We start from the raw sequence: 8,369 nt of genomic DNA, 5'->3' as shown, positions 1-8,369 counted from the left end.
TCTGTCTAGAACTGCCATGACTAGAGGGAAGGCAGAGGTGGATGGAAACTCTGGAGGAGGGTCTACCTTTTTGTCTTCCTCTTACCTGCTCAGTCAGTGATTACGGATGCCCACAAATGTGCAGTGGAGGTGCAGAGCCCTGAACGCTGGCATTTAGCCTCTGTCTCCCTTTTTTGGGGTTGTTCTGTGAGTCCCCTAGAATACATCCTTTGCAGACTGCAAGTTAAATATAAAAGCTCCCTGTGGTCTCCCTACCCCTTCCTCACTGAGTTCTGTGAGCAGTGTGTTCAGCAGTTACCTCTCTCTTCCCATTACTGCAACACTAGACATCTTTGATCTGTTGGGGGTAATCTGCAGTTTATGCAGATGTGTAAAATGCGTGGAACAAAGCCCTTCACAAGTCCTGCAATGAGACACTGAATTTCCACAGGGGAAGGCATTTATCTACTAGTGGGCAGATAACAGATTTAAATGTAAATTTCATATAATATGGGAGAAAGGTGTCCACTAAACACAGATATATTGAACAGCTACAATAATTCAGTGCCTTCAACAAGGCCGGCACAGAAAACCCTTTCATGGCATGGCCCGTTCTCTCAAAAGCTTGCAAGTGTTCCTGGGAAGAATACAAGCTGTCCTCTGCTCTTCTGGATTGCATTTGATGCAGATACTGGAAATACAAAATGACTGTTCCTGGTTAATTGAACCAAGGCAGAGTGTCTTTCTATATTTTTTGAGGTAGATGTATGTCTATGCTGCACTAACTCCCTTTTATTTTATATAGACAGAAGCTGTGGCTACAATTTTGTTTTCCTAATTGTGCATCCTGCTTTCTCTGATTTTAGTAGCTCTTGATTACGGTGCCCCTGAGTAATCGTTCAAGGTAGATTGTTAGTGTAAGCTGCATTGCAAGGTCTGTGTCTATTCAATGTGTCGCTGGCTATAACAGAGGCCCCAGACTAAGGTCAAAATTATTATGTGGAGATTAAACTGTAGAATTTAATTATGTATTCTGTTGCTCCTAGTACATTTATTAATTTAGCAGTACAAACTGACTGGAGCTAAACAAGCAGGGCTGATTAATTTGCAAAGACATCTAGGTAACAGATTGTGATCAAAGTGGAGACCTGATCCTGTTAGATTGAAATGTGTTGTTTTGTGCTACATGAAGGACATAGAGCAGCATGGTTTATCTTTATCAATGCTTTCCTCTGAAGGAAAGGAACAAGCTTGCAGATATAATCAGCGCTGAGGCAATGCCACTCAATAATTACCCACTGTCTCATCATAATCCCGGAACTAAGCCCCTGCCCAATCCATCTGGGACACTTTTCCATCTATTGCACAGCTCAAGAATACGTGTGTAAGCTATTACCTCTGGTTGTGCTATCTGTCCCCTGAGTAAAGATTCATAGCAGTGACCAATTATGTTGCAGGGGGCTTCTCTTTCTTTCTGTCTTTTTTTCTCTTTGCTACTGAATTGTCCTGTATTTCTTAATTACAGTAATGGCACATTAGTGCACTGCTACTTTAGGGTGCAAAAACCTACACAGCTGCAAAAGTGACGTTGCTTGGCAGTTGTAAAGCAAATGTTAAAGTAATAGGGGTGTAAGAAAAGCCTGTATTTCTGTGATCAGACATCTGAATGCAAATTGAATGCTACAGGTAGAAGTTACTGCTCTTGGGAGGATGAAAAGGACCCAGTTTGCATGGCAACTAAGATTGTGGAAGATCACAGCTTGAACCCCTTATCTGTGAAAAAAAAATAAATGACAGGGGAACCAGTGGCCAAAACATGGGTTTGAGGTGGCATTATCTCAAAAAGGGTGGACAATGGGCCAAGTTCCCATTCTCACAGGCACAGGATGCAAAACTGAGACTAGCAGTGTGCCAGCGGCTACTCTGGTCTACACACCATGCCCCCGTTGCCAAAACCAGAGATGTATCTTCAGCCTATGGCCCAATGGTCCCAAAGTTCAAGTCAGTGCATAAAAAGGGGAGCAGAGGAGCTTCATGGAGCTCTCTGCCTTAGACTAAGCAGGATCAAGAGGGACAGCTGCAAGGTCTTGAAAGTCAGGATACTCATTTACCATGGAATTAAGAGGGTCTCTTGAGGTGTTCTGTGTTGATAATCTGGTGATTCTCATGTGCTAGGCAAAGAAGAAAAGTGGAAGGAGGAAAGAGATGTCAATGGCTTGAAAAGAATGAAATCCCAAAGAATTGCTTTATGTGATTGCTAAGGAAAATGTTTTGTAGACATGAATCAGATTTCTTCCCCAAGACTGACCATTGTGGGACGTTGCTGTGGAGTCTAATTCACGTCTGTAAAGTAGTTGAGTTCAATGCTCTGAATGACCTGAAAGAGCTCTGAAATGCTCTGAATCACAGCTCTGCCCAGCACTATTATCATGAGGGCTGGATTCAAGAGATGACTCTGGATGTCTTTTCACCTGTTTCCTCGTGCACTGCTGTGGAAGGACATATGCACCTTTCCCTTCCTTTTCTGTCTGTCCCCTGAAGGAGCTAGCACACATAGTGATAATGAGCTGTGCAGTTACTGTTTCTCTTACGAACAGTGACTTTTGGCCTCAGTGGAGCCTGGGGCATAGACATCCTCGAGGACTACGTGGTCTCTATAGGCAAGACAAAGTACAGGGAATTAAATAGAAGGCCTGAAAGATTAAGTGTCCCGGCTAACAGAGCAGGTCAGTGATAAAACCAGGGAGGCAATTCTAGCCTCCCAGTCTAGTCATCCTCTAAATTCTTGGAATTTAATAACAGAGGCATTTATACCCTAGGAATGCAGTGGGTTTAGCAGAGGAATCATATTCATGTAAGTGGGACTCTTTCTAGATGTGCCAGTTTACAGATAGAGCAGAGTTAAGTGCAAAGACCTACAACACTGAACTGATCTCTAAAGAGCAGAAATGAGTGGGGATTGTTTTCCAAAGACCAAGAGATAAATCCATATTGTGGTGCTCTAATGGGTGGCCTTTCTTTCAAGGAGAAATCTGAATGAGGCTGCTGGATGCTAAGAAATACTAAAAATCAGGTAATCTATTTTTGTGCATCATTTGAGGATTAATCCCCTAACTATAAATTCCTTCTGAATTATTTCCGCTTCATTCTGAAAATCTTGTCTTTGGGTGAAAGCAAGCCTTTAATTTTTTTCTCAGAACTACTACTTCCAATAAGCATTCTTTCATCTGGATACCTTTTTTGGATACAACTATACATGCTGCAGAACAAACATGCAGCATTTCTAGAGGACTTATCTTCTAGAGCATGAGATCTTTAGAGATCCGCAGGTTTATTATTATTTCTAGAATGATTCACCGATAGAAAAATGTGTCGGGGGGGGGGGGTAATTTTTCCTTTTCTGATTAATAACCCTGACAATGACAGGCACGGTCATCGCTGGCCATGGTCATGGAGACTGGCTAGACCTGGTCCAGATGGTACCATGTTGGCTAACTTCCTGTCAATACTCTTAACAGCTTACAGATAGGTTTATCAGGAATGTGCAATAACTCAGTCTAGACAAAAGAGTCTATCAGGCATCTAAACTAACAGAAGGAAGACAGAGGATATTCCTAATTTTCATGTATCAGTTTGGCTGCCCACTTAAGACCTGGTATGAGCTGTTCTCTGTGAGACAGAAATTGCTTATTACTAGACTATGCTGAACGCTACTCTCTGGGTAGAGACTCTGTTTCCCCCTACTTTCCAGCCAAAATTGCTAAGATTGATTCCTGCAGAAATGAAACTGCAGCGCTCAAGCCTCCCTTCTCTCCCTATCAGTGTCCCTGATTCCACATTTGTCCTCCTTAAGGAAAAAAACTCCCCACACAGGCCAGGCTAAAAGTCATCTTTGATCAGAAAACAACTTTCTTTGGGCTTCCAAATATTTTAGTTGCCCTTAATTCTTACTTTTCGTATGATCCATGCTCATGGGGTTCAAAGTAGGCCACAGCTGGTTTCTATGTGCGTGGGGAACCCCCTCATCTGCAGGAATGTGAAGAGCCCAGTAGGTGACTGGGAACTGGAGGCTTGTTTCTAATCTGGCTTTTGTTTTTGATATTTGCAATATACCCGATGTCCAGACACCTCAGTGACTGCTGCTGTCCACCTCACGGCCAATGTAAAACAGCAGTCTGCTTGGAAAGGCGGCTAACGATGATGCTATCCCCTGCTAGAGATTATTTTTTGAAGTCTCTGTTTAGTAGTCTTTTCAGCAGACTGAGAGGTGATCAGAGAGCACTGTGTTGTATTGGCTGCCTTAGGTGAAATATTCTGCATGAATCCTGTAGTCATGGTGCTTTCAATATGCTGATGTCTTTGTCTAGGACTATTGAATCTTCTTCCCATTCTCATTCAGTCAAACAGCTCTGGTTTTCCTGGTTTACTCACTGCTCATGAAAAACTGTAATAACATATGTACTGCTGCCACATATCTTCAGCTTTATTTCTTTTAAACCTCCCAGTTCATGCCAACCTCTCTTATGATTGATATTCCTCTTCAGGATGGAATCAAGGACTCCTCCTTTTATCATCAGTAGTTATGTACCTTCTACTGGGTCTGATGGGACCATCTGCAGAAGAGGACACAGCCTAGGATCAGTCTGGATAGCAGAGCAGGGCCCTTTTTCCAGAGTATGCCTCCGCCTCTGCCACTTGATAGAGCTGGGCTGAGAGTTCCATTTTTTAATTTTATTTTATTATTAGGCTTCATGGTTGAGGGATATTCATAAATGGTTTATGATAATTTATCAGCCCACTTGGGTGAATATTGAATTTTGTATTTTACATGGCATGCCAATTTCCCATCTGTTGTATTTGAATAATATACAGGATAGACACTATCACTCAAGTAATCCCTTTACTACCAAATCAATATACAGTACATATGGTGCTGTTTGGCCCACAGATATTTATTGTAGGTCTCTTTGGATAATTATCTTCTAACTCCCCCTGTGTCCTGGTTCTGTAAGCCCTGATCCTGCAAATGCATATGTACATGACTAGCTTCACACATGTGAGCAGTTCGGTCATGTTTACTGAAGGTTTATTTGTAAAATCGTCAAAATCTTCTGTTCATGGCATGTTTCATTTTTTATAGAAGAATACCTGTAATGTGATGGCTGCTTGTTGCAGACAATGCTGATCTTTTCTGTCTTTTGCCAGTATATTCTGGTCACATAGATTTGCATGACATCTTCCACTGGAAAACAGTTTTAGGAACCTTATTTTAATGAAGGCTGATGCTATTGTTTCAAAGAGAAGACAGTCAAATACCTTGACAAAAAAAAACCCACCAAACCTCACCATATTTTCTGCAGAGAGGCATTTTGATCCTTTTTGGTGGGAGGAATGTTTTTAAAAGGTTGGTTATTTGTGGTCATTGTAAAAGAAACTTACACTTCTGCAAATATAAGTTGGGGCTGAATTCTAACAAGACATCTCTAGAAAGTGCTCGGCTACAATATTGATATGGGAAGGTGCTTTTAGCCCCATGGTGACATTACAGTTCCTTCACCAGGTCACTTTGGTGCCTCAGAAAAATTGTTTCAGAAATGCATTTCCTATGAAGCAAATATGGAGTATTTTGGGATATGATTGAAGGGCTGGCAATATTTAGGAGATTTAAAATATTTTCTGTTCCCTTTGGTACAAGAAAGCGCTCTCTACATGGCTGCACCACATGGAACTGAGATTTAAAGAACAAACAACTCAACCTGGACTCCTTCCTGCCCGAGGGGATTCTGTGGGAGGTAAAAGCCACAGAGTCTTTCCCTGATTCACCAGTGCTTGAGGCTGCTCAGCAGTGTAAGGAAGATCGATTTTATTTGCCATCCTCCTTAGGGCATCAATATGCAATTTTACAAGAAGAACATAACGGGGTCTGGGTGGGAGCTTGGGAAGATGCAGGTGAGACCTGGCAAGGCTCGAAGGGACAGCAGGTAGGGCTGGGAGTGGGAGATCTGATTTGAAATTCACAGTTTCATTAAAAATAATTCAGTTTATCGGTCATATTAATGCTGGCTTAAGAGGTATTGTCCAGCCCTTTCTTGTTTGCATCCCAGCTGACTGTCTGTGTGCTGCTCTCTAAGGCAAAATCAGCAGGTTTCAGGAGCTGTGGGAAGCTTTGTGGGGATGTGAAGAAGGATAAAAACACCAGAACTTTGGTGGTGTTTGGGCCGGGCTGGACGAGACTGTTGCTTGCAAGGTCCTGGGCTGACAAATGCTTTGGGTAGTGGGCTGAGGACCCTCTTCTTCCTCCTTTTCTCCCTCATGTAATCCTTGCTGTGCTTGTCTCTGCCTTTGATATTTCAAAACGAGACTACACAGAGTTCAGGCACAGAGGTATTTATAAGAACTCCTGCACTAGCCAGAACTTTACAGACTGGCAGAGGCTTGGGGACAGCTGCCTGTAGACCTTGAGAACAGAATGAGACCTCCCTAGTGCTGGAAGTTCAAGAGAAATGTATTCTCCCATCCCATTGCTAGAGGTGGGCTCAGCAGAGACACCAAGTAGGACAGATGTGAGTAGGAATTGTGAGTGGGTTGTTTTGGGGAGCAGACCTGTAAAAATCAACCTTACCCCATCATCCATACCCCGCAACTGGGGCAAGCCTCGCTGACACACGGTACAAGGGTGGGATTGATATTTGGTAAGTGTGGTACAATGAGGAAAAGCCTTGGAGACAAAGCACCACCTTTAGATCCTGGTAACTCACCATAACTGCTGCAGCCGGCTTGTTTTCTGCATTAGAAAAGGCTCCCAAGCACTGCATAGGAACTGAGCCTATGCTGTCAACATCTAGAGAAAAAAATTCCCTTTGACATCAGCAGCATTTCATTAAGCGCCCATAGTACATAGGTATGTTTTGAAAATAAGAAACAAATAAATACTAATGAATCAATCTGACAGCTCTCAGATGTGTAACAGGGCAAAGGTGCCCTAGCTCCAGGTAAGCAGAGATGAGTAATTAAAGGAAATAATTATTATGTGTTTGTTTAATTGAAAATTCCCTGAGGGAAAATGAGATAATTTTAAGTAAATGCTTTCACCAGTGCATTAAAAATACATTTGTGATCAAGTCTAGATTCTTGGAGGCAGATGGGCTGGCCTGCAGGGGAACAAAGAGCTTCTGCAGCGACCCACTGCAACAGTGCATTGGGATGGGGTTTTGCCATAAGGGAGGAAAGAGAAAACTAAGGGAGCGATTTTTTTAAAGCCTGAGCAGATGCCTGCAGTTTCTTTGTGGTGGTTGGTAGAAGGGGCTGGTTGGATCTTCTCATCTTTTGCACAGAGCAGGACAAAGTGTTTTGGACTTGCTGGGAGAATATTTTATACAATCAAAATCTATATACATTGAAGTGGGTGTGTCTGTGCCTGCAGAATAAGCTCATTTGCTTTCCATAGCTGTATCAACTTACATCTACCTATTAATAGGTTTTTCTCAATGTTTTCTTGACTTTGACAGGTTCAAAATAAGGTTTACCAGAAGTCCTTTTGCAAATCTCACCTAACATTCTGAAATTTGCTGATTATCTTGAAAGTTAAGTCAGAAACAAGTCAGTTTCGGCTGAAGGTTGGTAGAAAACTGGTTTTAAATGTATCTAAACATTGCATTCAGTTTTTTCTTATCCTAATCAGTTCTGTTAGGGTAGTAGGGTATGAGAATCCCTAGAATATAAATATGTAACTCTCTGATCTGTTCCCTTAAATCCTGAAGTTCAAAGACCTAAAAATGTTACTGACTCACAACCACTGCTGACTACACGCTAAGGATGCAACGTTATGTCTAAAATTGAAACCTGTTCTCTTCATTCTCCTGGGCCTACGGTGGAATACATACTAATATTTTTAGTATGTTACCAAGCAATTATTATGATAAGTCCTGAGATAAAGCAGGCACGGTAGATGCTAAACAAGCATTTCATTCCTTAATGGGCCATTTCTTTATTACCCTGCAGTTCTGCCATATGTGCCCAGGTCTGGAACTTTATATTTGTAAGTAGTTTCTTTGCCTTTAGAAAAGTGACTTGCAGGGTAACACTTTAATTCAGATATTACTGCAGGCATTTCTAAATGATTTTTCTCCCCCCCTGCATACACACACATTCTTCAGTCTTCTGTATTACGTCCCCTTTGCTTGGCTGATAACGCGAAAAACAGTGAGATTTTTACTATGCAGAAGGTGTCTTCTTAGCAGCTCTGAATCTGTGGTTGAGCTGAATTATGTTTCCTTCTACGTTTTAATGCTTTTCCATTCACACCTGTGATATAATACTGTGCGTGATCCTAGGCAATTAAATCCAATCAAGCTGCAACTCTGCAAGTACCCTTGGACGAGACAGATTGC

This window comes from Accipiter gentilis, chromosome 25, assembly GCF_929443795.1.
Source record: "Accipiter gentilis chromosome 25, bAccGen1.1, whole genome shotgun sequence".
Classification (NCBI taxonomy): Eukaryota; Metazoa; Chordata; class Aves; order Accipitriformes; family Accipitridae; genus Astur; species Astur gentilis.
Note: the sequence above shows the minus strand (reverse complement) of the source record.